This window comes from Anomaloglossus baeobatrachus, chromosome 5 (genome assembly GCF_048569485.1).
Source record: "Anomaloglossus baeobatrachus isolate aAnoBae1 chromosome 5, aAnoBae1.hap1, whole genome shotgun sequence".
NCBI lineage: Eukaryota > Metazoa > Chordata > Amphibia > Anura > Aromobatidae > Anomaloglossus > Anomaloglossus baeobatrachus.
In genome coordinates, this window is record NC_134357.1 from 589,209,965 (window position 1) to 589,223,216 (window position 13,252).

Genomic DNA, 13,252 nt, shown 5'->3' on the forward strand with positions numbered 1-13,252 from the left:
GGGAGCTCCCCCTAGTGGTGGCTGGAGACAGAATCTTATCATGTATCTCTGTATACAGGGAGCTCCCCCTAGTGGTGGCTGGAGACAGAATCTTATCATGTATCTCTGTATACAGGGAGCTCCCCCTAGTGGAGGCTGCAGACAGTATCTTATCATGTATCTCTGTATACAGGGTGCTCCCCCTAGTGGTGGCTGGAGACAGAATCTTATCATGTATCTCTTGAGGCAATAGCCTTTTCCCCCCTGTGTGCATATGTAGTGGTCAAGTCTCCGAACACTTTACGGGCTCCATTTTTGTCTACAGTCCTCTTTGCTTTATACATGTGGCATGGGCTGAGGGTTCTCAGGTACAGGTAGTATATTGGGGGTGTCCACGAAACGGCTGAACTCAAAGTCATCAGTGGTTTGCTTCTTGGCCACCCTGTAGACCAACCGTGAAATATATCCCACGACGAAGAACAAGACGGCTGATAGCATTAGTATGAAAACAAGCAGCAAAACAAATGAGGCCTTCTTCTTCGGAGCTTCGGTGACCATCAGGGTTGGAATCGAAGCATTCGAGATTACAGAGACCTTGACTAGGGCCACCGAGGTGCCTTCACTGTTTGTAGCCAAGCAGGCGTAGATTCCAGAGTCACCAAGATTGACGGTTGCTTTACTCAGTGTCCCATTGATGATGGTGAAAGTTGAGGTCTCCAAGTTGACTTCCAACCCTGTTGGTAGCAACCAAGTCAACATTGGTCTTGGAATTCCAGTGGCCAAACATGGAAGGGTCACCGAAGAGTATTCCTTAACATACATCTCCTGGAAAGCGTCTGTAAACCTCGGCACAGAGCATGGAGGCACAGGGACCACCAAGGCAGCTAACGAGTCATTGGGAAAAAGAGCCTTCATAAACCATCGATTTTCCGTCAACTCAATTCCCCTGAAGCTGCACTCATTAGTGAGGTTATTTCCCATCACGCTGATCCGTAAGGAAGAAGAAAAGTTACTGAAGGGCTTAAACCAGAGAGGAGTGACGGAGGCCAAGCTGTTGGCGTCTAGATTCAGCACAGTTAACCTTCCAAAGCTCTCGAAAGCCAAGTCCTGGATGGTGGCAATGTTGTTCTTCGAAAGGTCTAGAATCCGTAGGTTCTGAAGACCCCGGAACATCTGGGAGTGAATTAACCGTAAATTGTTTCCCTTCAAGTCCAGTAACTGGATGGGAAGGTCAGTGAAGGCCGATGGATGGAGATGGGACAAGCTAAGGTTCAGCTCATTCAGAATCAATCTTTTCAACTTCGGAAGGTCACCGAAAGCTTGAGAGTCAACGTACGACACGGCCGTCCGCCTGAGGGTGACCTCTTCCAGGGACTTCAGATTCCAGATGCTCTGTTTGGAAATGACGAAGCGAGGACAACTACTGAGACTTAATGTAGTAATGTTATCAGAAGAGGTGATGGGGATCTGAAGATATCTGTCCGACTCACAGCAACTAATGGAAGACGAGACGCAACTGCATCCCGGAGGACAAAGACTAGAGCTCTCCAGCCAAGACAGTGATAGAAGGGTCACCAGAGTCACCAGGAACGGGCCCATGGAATCTGAGGAGAAGAGGAAACCGGAGAAATGGTGGATGAGATACAAGAGGCAGACACTGACTGCTATATACAAGGATATAACCGCTATAATACTGCCTCTATGTACAAGAATATAACTACAATAATACTGCCCCCTATATACAAGAATATAACTACTATAATACTGCCCCTATATACAAGAATATAACTACAATAATACTGCCCCCTATATACAAGAATATAACTACTATAATACTGCCCCCTATATACAAGAATATAACTACAATAATACTGCCCCCTATATACAAGAATATAACTACTATAATACTGCCCCTATATACAAGAATATAACTACAATAATACTGCCCCCTATATACAAGAATATAACTACAATAATACTGCCCCCTATATACAAGAATATAACTACTATAATACTGCCCCCTATATACAAGAATATAACTACTATAATACTGCCCCCTATATACAAGAATATAACTACAATAATACTGCCCCCTATATACAAGAATATAACTACTATAATACTGCCCCTATATACAAGAATATAACTACAATAATACTGCCCCCTATATACAAGAATATAACTACTATAATACTGCCCCCTATATACAAGAATATAACTACAATAATACTGCCCCCTATATACAAGAATATAACTACTATAATACTGCCTCCTATGTACAAGAATATAACTACTACAATACTGCCCCTATATACAAGAATATAACTACAATAATACTGCCCCCTATATACAAGAATATAACTACAATAATACTGCCCCCTATATACAAGAATATAACTACAATAATACTGCCCCCTATATACAAGAATATAACTACTATAATACTGTCCCTATATACAAGAATATAACTACTATAATACTGTCCCCTATATACAAGAATATAACTACTATAATACTGCCCCCTATATACAAGAATATAACTACTATAATACTGCCCCCTATATACAAGAATATAACTACAATAATACTGCCCTTATATACAAGAATATAACTACTATAATACTGCTCCCCTATATACAAGAATATAACTACTATAATACTGCCCCTATATACAAGAATATAACTACTATAATACTGCTCCTATATACAAGAATATAACTACTATAATACTGCCCCTATGTACAAGAATATAACTACTATAATACTGCCCCCTATGTACAAGAATATAACTACTATAATACTGCCCCTATGTACAAGAATATAACTGCTATAATACTGCCTACTATGTACAAGAATATAACTACTATAATACTGCCCCTATGTACAAGAATATAACTACTATAATTCTGCCCCCTATATACAAGAATATATCTACTATAATACAGCCCCTTTATACAAGAATATAACCACTATAATACTGCCCCTATATAAAAGAATATAACTACTATAATGCTGCCCCTATGTACAAGAATATGACTACAATAATACTGCCCCTATGTACAAGAATATAACTACTATAATACTGCCCCTATATACAAGAATATAACTAATATAATACTGCCCCCCTATATACAAGAATATATCTACTATAATACTGCCCCCTATATACAAGAATATAACTACTATAATACTGCCCCTATATACAAGACTATAATTACTATAATACTGCCCCTATGTACAAGAATATAACTACTATAATACGGCCCCCTATATACAAGAATATAACTACTATAATACTGCTCCTATATACAAGAATATAACTACTATAATACTGCTCCTATATACAAGAATATAATTACTATAATACTGCCCCTATATACAAGAATATAACTACTATAATACTGCCCCTATATACAAGAATATATCTACTATAATACAGCCCCTTTATACAAGAATATAACCACTATAATACTGCCCCTATATACAAGAAAATAACTACTATAATACTGCTCCTATATACAAGAATATAACTACTATAATACTGCTCCCTATATGCAAGAATATAACTACTATAATACTGCCCCTATATACAAGAATATAACTACTATAATACTGCCCCTATATACAAGAATATAACTACTATAATACTGCCCCCTATGTACAAGAATATAACTACTATAATACTGCCCCCTATGTACTGGATTAGTAACCAGGAGTCTCACATACCCTTTTAATCTAGGGCTTAGTGGCAGCTGTAACCCGTTATGGGAATGAGCTGGGAAAAGTGCTCGGATTGTTACATCTAATGGATGCGACAATTCTGGGCAGCTGCAGGCTGCTATTTTTAAGATGGGGGGCCCAATTAGCATGGACATCCCCAGCCTTAGAATATCAGCCCTCAGTTGTCAGGCTTTATTTTGGCTGTTGATGCAGACAGTGTGTGTGATTCAAACCAATCACAGATTGTGTCACGCAGGGTGGTGGCGCGATCTGACTGCAACCAATCACAGACTCCAGGATTGACGGTGGGCGGGGGAAGCAGTGAATATGTATGAGGGTTAATGAGCGGACCTGGATGATCCTGACTATCTTTGGTGTCGCCCCTCATTAGTATCAGTATATATTGTTTGTTTATATATACAGTTTTCGGCCCCGTTCCTTCCTCTTGGTAGGAGCATTGTGCCGTAGATTGTGACAGATTTTTCTCCCGCGCTCCTCGTCAGGTAATTATACAGGGAAGGTATCATCGTCTCCAGACATCGTCCGTCCTCCTGAGACTCCGCCACGTCTTGCACCTCTTCTGAATTAATAGGAACAATCATGGATGCTAATTTGGGATTTGTCAGCGCCAGGGAGTACATTTCTTTTTAGAAAACTATTGGAAGACGCAGGGATGAAGGGTGCGAGGACATATTGTATCAAGATGGGGGTTGTCTTCTAGGCTGAGTCTTCATTAAGGCCGGTAAAATTTTAGGAGCTGCTCGAGGCGCATTCATTCTGCGCCCGCGTGGAGGACATGATGGATCTGCCGGAGGCGTCCTCCACCCGCGGGACCCGAGATGAAGGAGGAGGAAGCAGCAAGTTGTGTCTGGACTGTCTACAAAATACTGACGGGTTTAATAATGTCTGGAAATATTCTGCCACTATGTGACACCAAAATCACAACCGCAATCCACAAATACCCATCATGCAGCAGTGTATCTCTGTCACAGGGTCCTTCTCCCATATTACACAATCAACAGATGGAGAGATGAGTGAACAATCCAAAGCATATCTATTCCATACAATTCAGAATGTCCATCAAATAATCCACCACACAGAGGGTAAAATAGTCCAGTAATGGGATAAATGTCCCCGGGATCAGTCACAATCCTACATCAGTCCTTTTCCAGGGATATCGGGGTTTCTCAACGGCTTTCTGGGGTGCTGCCTGTAGCCGCAGCTTCTCCCCCAGAGGATCAATCTTCTTCCTTGTCTCTTGAAGTTCTCATACAGAATGAATAATCCCCCAGGTAGGCAGAGAGTTAGGGTGGATCCCAGGCCCCCCTCCCCCAGACTTAGGAACAAAAGACCGGCAGGGGGTGATTAACCTGCAACCAGGACAATGTACACACAAGGAATGCACAGAATGGACAGAGCACCACACCTAAAATACGAACCTACACAAAATGATAAACGACCCCCCATATTCCACCATCACAACCTCTCCCTCCTTCTTAATAAGTGAGTACACCATGAGGTCTACACAGACCTCTGGCCACCTCACATAAGTCCATGTTGCTCAGCTGTGGATAGTCTATGGTTCTTCTAGCTGGGACAGTCCATCAGCGTTCTGGTGTTGGCTTCCACGCTTGTATTGGATGGAGAAGCTGTAGATAGTCCCTTGTAAAGCGGTAGGGTTAGAAGGACAGGCTTCCCTTTGTGTCCTCCTTCACTCAAACTGTGTTTCCTGCACCCACAAATCGGCATTGTAGATCTCCACATCATCTCTAGGAGAATATCTGCAGCCGCTCATCCCCCCAACCACACATTGCTTGACCCCAAAGCCAAAGTCTAGATCTGCAGTCACCTTTGGGATATTCCTCCTTTGTCCTCCAGCCAATTCAATAACAATCCCTGGTCCCTGATGTATCGCCTCTGGCTGAACCCCCCGGGGATCAGCTATTGTGAGAAATGCCCCGGAGTCACAAAATCCAATGGCTCTCTGTCCATCCGGCACAACCTCCTGTAAGGGCTTACTTTGATGGTGAGAGGAACTCGGGGCTGTGGCTCGCACCCCATAAACCCCTAGTGGTCGACCACGAGTGTCTGAGTCATGAGGCAAGTCAACTTGAAGGGGTGAGAACTCTCCCCCCATTGTATTTGGCTGCAGAGAATGAACAGGTCGATTTGGTGCAAGGTCATTCCTCAATCGACCAGCAGGGCAAGTGTTTTGCAGATGTCCAGGCTGCCCACATCGATAACATCTCCTCTGCGTCATACTCCTTCCAATGTCTGGAGATTAGAAGGCAGGAGGAGAACCTGGTGACAAAGGCCGGAGGCCATACACTCCAACAGGGGCATCTATGGTGCAGGGGTCAGCGGTACACTCCGGTGGAGGTGGTGGTAGCTCTTCCTCAGGCGGGATGGAGTGCACAAAATGCACCGGATGAGGTCCTTGCGGGACAACTGGATTGCAGGTGCCCAGGCTGTCCGCACCCATAACATCTCCTCTCTGTGATTTCCCCCAGGGTGTGGTCGGAACTGTTGGGGCCTAGGGTTGTGAGTAGTGGTTGTCATCGGCCTGTGGCTGGGTGGAGGGGCAGATATAACTGGAGAGGGCCGGGGGGCAGGAGCAGGCTGTGGCTTATTGTCCAGAAGCCCCCTCCATTGTGGTCGGATAGTAAGGGCCTCATCATCCAGGGCAGCAGCTCTATCCATGGTGCACGGTGCGTTCTCTGACCCATTCCCGCATTTCTGAGGGACACTTGTAAAGAATTTTTCTATAAGAAATATCTGTATAACGTCTTCCACAGTGAAGGCGTCTTCCGCTTCCAGCCATCTCCGACATGCCTGGGACGTCTTATGGGCATACATCCTAAACGATCCCCCCGTGGTGCATGGGAGGTCTCGGAACTGTGCCCTATGTGAGTCTGGGGTGATGGTAATCCAGGATAGTCCGCTCTACAATGGTGTAATCCCGGTTCTGATGAGTGGCAATGGTGCGATAAGCCTCTGCCAGGCTCCGTTCAGGAGTCCAAATAACAAACACCTCCAGTCAGAGTGGGGAACCTCCATCACCGCACACCGCTGCTCAAAGTCCATGAAGAACCCTTCCACATCTCCGGAAGCCTCATCAAATGGCTTGAAGTCCACCCGGGTGATCCGCACAGGCTCCCGGATCACTGGGTTTACACTCCAACTCACATTACTCCCTCTGCCGGACTCCATTGCTTCTTGTCTCCTCTGTGCTCGGCGAGCAGCCTCCTCCTCATACTCCTGAGATACACCGGGGCCAAGAGCTGCCATCTCTTCTTCATACCACACCAACCACTGGCTTTTGGGGCAGGGATCCCCGTCTCCAGTGCTTGTCCGTCAGACATCTGGGACGAGGTGGACTGGCTCACACCCACCAGTAGATCAATTAAGGCTTCTTTACTCAGTCCCTTGTAGCTCAGGCCCAGATCTCTGGCTCTCTCCTGTAGACTGGATGGGGTCCAGTTTCTGTACTCACTCTGTGGATGGATCTCCATTAGGCTGCGCTCTGTTGATCCCTCCGCTGCCACCAGTTGTCACAGGGTCCTTCTCCCATATCACACAATCAACAGAGCGAGAGATGGCGGTACAATCCAAGGAGCATTTATTCCAAGCAATCCAGAATGTCCATTAAATAATCCACTGCACAGAGGGTAAAGTAGTCCAGTAATAGGATAAATGTCCCGGGGATCAGTGACACTCCTCCAGCAATCCTTTTCCATGGAAATCGGGGTTTCTCATTCGCTCTATGGGGTGCTGCCTGTAGCTGCAGCTTTTCCCTCAGAGGATGAATCTTCCTTGTTTCTTAAAGTTGTCATACAGACTGACTAATCCCCCAGGTAAGTAGAGATTTTAGGGGTACCCTAGGCCCTCGTCTCTCAGACTTAGGGACAAAAGCCCGGCAGGGGGTGATTAACCTGCAAACAGGACAATGTACACAGAATGGACACAACGCCCTAAGATATGAACCTACACAAAATTATACACAACCCCCCATATTCCACCATCACACCCCATATGTGCCCAATATACGCTGCGTCACTCTTCTGCTGCTGCAGTCACAGCACATACATTGCCGAAATGTCACTCCCTCTGGCCACAGTGTAAGTTACCATTTCCAGCTGTAATTTGCTGCAGCCGGCGGTCTCCCCGGCAGAGACCCCCACACTGGTGCAGATGAGCCCCTCAGGTGACATCTGAAGGCAGCGGAAGTTACTGTGCACCCCCCGCAGCTCAGCACAGACCCCCTCCAGCCGGGAAGCTTCAGAGGAGATAATGAATTCCTGCAGCTTCATCAGCCCCGGAGAAAAACTGTCCTCTGCAGAATATTGTGCGATATTGATAGGTAATTATAACTATCCTCCTGGAGGACGACTCACTGTGCTCCTCACACCTTACACACCTCTCCTGAAATACTCTGTGCTGCTGGGACCTGCTTCTTCCTCTATGTATCTCTGAGTCCTCCTATAAGATCAGCGCTCTCCTCTCCTGAAATACTCTGTGCTGCTGGGACCTGCTCCTTCCTCTATGTATCTCTGTGTCCTCCTATAAGATCAGCGCTCTCCTCTCCTGAAATACTCTGTGCTGCTGGGATCTGCTCCTTCCTCTATGTATCTCTGTGTCCTCCTATAAGATCAGTGCTCTCCTCTCCTGAAATACTCTGTGCTGCTGGGATCTGCTCCTTCCTCTATGTATCTCTGTGTCCTCCTATAAGATCAGTGCTCTCCTCTCCTGAAATACTCTGTGCTGCTGGGACCTGCTCCTTCCTCTATGTATCTCTGTGTCCTCCTATAAGATCAGCGCTCTCCTCTCCTGAAATACTCTGTGCTGCTGGGTCCTTCTCCTTCCTCTGTATCTCTGTGACCTCCTATAAGATCAGCGCTCTCCTCTCCTGAAATACTCTGTGCTGCTGGGACCTGCTTCTTCCTCTATGTATCTCTGTGTCCTCCTAGAAGATCAGCGCTCTCCTCTCCTGAAATACTCTGTGCTGCTGGGACCTGCTCCTTCCTCTATGTATCTCTGTGTCCTCCTATAAGATCATCTCTCTCCTCTCCTGAAATACTTAGTGCTGCTGGGACTTGCTCCTTCCTCTGTTTTCTGTGAGAGGTAATAGTCATAGTGTATGATCCCTGGAGTCCATGGGGCTGATATATTGTCTATGACCCCTGGTGTCCATGGGGCTGATATATTTTCTATGATCTCTGCTGTCCATGGGGCTGATATATTGTCTATGATCCCTGGTGTCCATGAGGTTGATATATTGTCTATGAACCCTGGTGTCCATGGGGCTGATATATTGTCTATGATCCCTGGTGTCCATGAGGTTGATATATTGTCTATGAACCCTGGTGTCCATGGGGCTGATATATTGTCTATGATCCCTGCTGTCCATGGGGCTGATATATTATCTGTGATCCCTGGTGTCCATGGGGTTGATACATTGTCTATGATCCCTGGTGTCCATGGGGCTGATATATTGTCTATGATCCCTGGTGTCCATGGGGCTGATATATTGTCTATGAACCCTGCTGTCCATGGAGCTGGTTTACTGTCTATGATCCCTGGTGTCCATGGAGCTGTTAATTGTCTATGATCCCTAGTGTCCATGAGGCTGATATATTGTCTATGATCCCTGGAGTCCATGGGGCTGATATATTGTCTATGATCCCTGCTGTCCATGGGGCTGACATATTGTCTATGATCCCTGCTGTCCATGGGGCTGACATATTGTCTATGATCCTTGGTGTCCATGGGGCTGATATATTGTCTATGATCCCTGGTGTCCATGAGGCTGATATATTGTCTATGATCCCTGGTGTCCATGGGGCTGATATATTGTCTATGATCCCTGGTGTCACTGGTGCTGATATATACTCTATGATCCTTGCTGTCCATGGTGCTGATATATTGTCTATGATCCCTGGAGTCCATGGGGTGATATATTGTCTATGGTCCCTGCTGCCCATGGGGCTGATATATTGTCTTTGATCCCTTGTGTCCATGGTGCTGATATATTTTCTATGATCCCTGCTGTCCATGGGGCTGATATAGTTTCTATGATCCTTGCTATCCATGGGGCTGATATAATGTCTATGAACCCTGCTGTCCATGGAGCTGATTTACTGTCTATGATCCCTGGTGTCCATGGGGCTGATATATTGTCTATGATCCCTGGTGTCCATGAGGCTGATATATTGTCTATGATCCCTGATGTTCATGGGGCTGATATATTGTCTATGATCCCTGGTGTCCATGAGGCTGATATACTGTCTATGATCCCTGGTGTCCATGGAGCTGTTAATTGTCTATGATCCCTGCTGTCCATGGGGCTGATATATTGTCTATGATCCCTGCTGTCCATGGGGCTGATATATTGTCTATGATCCCTGGTGTCCCTGGTGCTGATATATTGTCTATGATCCCTGGTGTCCATGGGGCTGATATATTGCCTATGATCCCTGATGTTCATGGGGATGATATATTGTCTATGATCCCTGGTGTCCATGAAGCTGATATATTGTCTATGATCCCTGCTGTCCATGGGGCTGATATATTGTCTATGATCCCTCGTGTCCCTGGGGCTGATATATTGTCTATGATCCCTGGTGTCCATGAAGCTGATATATTGTCTATGATCCCTGGTGTCCATGGGGCTGATATATTGTCTATGATCCCTTGTGTCCTTGGGGTTGATATATTGTCTATGATCCCTGGTGTCCATAGGGCTGATATATTATCTGTGATCCCTGGTGTCCATGGGGTTGATATATTGTCTATGATCCCTGGTGTCCATGGGGCTGATATATTGTCTATGATCCCTGGTGTCCATGGGGATGATATATTGTTTATGATCCTTGGTGTCCATGAGGCTGATATATTGTCTATGATCCCTGGTGTCCATGGAGTTGATATATTGTCTATGATCCCTGGTGTCCATGGGGCTGATATATTATCTATGATCCCTGGTGTCCATGGGGCTGATATATTGTCTATGATCCCTGGTGTCCATGGGGCTGATATATTGTCTATGACCCCTGGTGTCCATGAGGCTTATATATTGTCTATGATCCCTGGTGTCCATGGAGCTGATATATTGTCTATGATCCCTGATGTCCATGGAGCTGATATATTGTCTATGATCCCTGGTGTCCATGGGGCTGATATATTGTCTATGATCTCTGCTGTCCATGGTGCTGATACATTGTCTATGATCCCTGGTGTCCATGGGGCTGATATATTGTCTATGATCCCTGGTGTCTATGGGGCTGATATATTGTCTATGATCCCTGCTGTCCATGGGGCTGATATATTGTCTATGATCCCTGGTGTCCATGGGGCTGATATATTGTCTATGGTCCCTGGTGTCTATGGGGCTGATATATTGTCTACGATCCCTTCTGTCCATGGGGCTGATACATTGTCTATGATCCCTGGTGTCCATGGGGCTGATATATTGTCTATGATCCCTGGTGTCCATGGGGCTGATATATTGTCTATGATATCTGGTGTCCATGGGGCTGATACATTGTCTATGATCCCTGGTGTCCATGGGGCTGATATATTGTCTATGATCCCTGGTGTCCATGAGGCTTATATATTGTCTATGATCCCTGGTGTCCATGGGGCTGATATATTGTCTATGATCCATGGTGTCCATGGGGCTGATATATTGTCTATGATCCCTGGTGTCCATGGGGCTGATATATGTCTATGATCCCTGGTGTCCATGGGGCTGACATATTGTCCATGATCCCTGGTGTCCATGGGGCTGATATATTGTCCATGATCCCTGGTGTCCATGGGGCTGATATATTGTCTATGATCCCTGGTGTCCATGGGGCTGATATATTGTCTATGATCCCTGGTGTCCCTGTTACTCACTGGACTCTGTAGTCTCCGGCTCTCGTCCGTCCACTTCTCCAGATCTGCAGGAAGCTGCTGCGTTCTTCCTTTGTTGTGGGTGGGGTGGGGGGGGGGGGGCGGCTCCAGTGTCACTCGGGGGGTCCTCGTGCACCCTCTTGTGATGTATTCTCCCTTTTCGTGCTGTTTTTTGCCGTTTTTCGTTTTTTCGGATTTGTCAGTGTTAATAAACATTTCCTGACGTTAATAGAGATGTTTTTTATTTGCAGAGTCATTGATTTTGTGTCTTCTTCTTTCACCCCCCTCCTCTGGTGATGGTTTGGCCCAGTCACCTGCTCAGGTGAGGCAGGTACAGAAGCCTTAATGAATTCCCCGGGGGCTTCACCGGTGTCTCTGGTAACGAGGTGCGCGGTGGAGACGGCTGTGTCCTCATAGACAGAATGCTGGAGCTTTACCCGCATCCCCCTGACATTGAGACACAAGCTTTATTACAGGGGGTCTGTGATAAGCCCCATCTAAGGTCACTAGATACAGCAGGATGCTCCTACTAGTCCAGGGGGCGTTCCCTTTATAAAAAGAGTCTTGGTCCTCCCGTACTGAATCCCCCCCAACCCACCCATCTAGGTGGCCTCGAATTTAGAGATTGGGGCTGGGGAGGGATCATTATGGAGATTGAAGCAATCGACCCATGAAGGGAACGCCCACTGGACTCCTGCAGCTGCAGAGATCACAGGACTCGTCCCATGGAGGGAACGCCCACTGGACACAGGCAGCTGTAGAGATCACAGGACTCATCCCATGAAGGGAACGCCCACTGGACACCTGCAGCTGCAGAGATTGCAGGACTCATCCTATGAAGGGAACGCCCACTGGACACCTGCAGCTGCAGAGATCACAGGACTCATCACATGGAGGGAACGCCCACTGGACACCTGCAGCTGCAGAGATCACAGGACTCGTTCCATGAAGGTAACGCCCACTGGACACTTGCAGCCGCAGAGATCACAGGACTCATCCCATGAAGGGAACGCCCACTGGACACCTGCAGCTGCAGAGATCACAGGACTCATCTCATGGATGGAACGCCCACTGGACTCCTGCAGCTGCAGAGATCACATGATTCCTCCCATGAAGGGAACGCCCACTGGACTTCTGCAGCTGCAGAGATCACAGGACTCATCCCATGAAGTGAACGCCCACTGGACTCCTGCAGCTGCAGAGATCACAGGACTCATCCCATGAAGGGAATGCCCACTGGACACCTGCAGCTGCAGAGATCACAGGACTCATCCCATGAAGGGAATGCCCACTGGACACCTGCAGCTGCAGAGATCACATGACTCCTCCCATGAAGGGAACGCCCACTGGACTCCTGCAGCTGCAGAGATCACATGACTCATCCCATGAAGGGAACGCCCATTGGACACCTGCAGCTGTAGAGATCACAGAACTCGTCTCATGGAGGGAACGCCCACTGCACTCCTGCAGCTGCACAGATCACAGGACTCATCTTATGAAGGGAACGCCCACTGGACACCTGCAGCTGCACAGATCACAGGACTCGTCCTATGAAGGGAACGCCCACTGGACTCCTGCAGCTGCAGAGATCGCAGGCCTCATCCTATGAAGGGAGCGCCTACTGGACATCTGCAGCTGCAGAGATTGCAGGACTCATCCC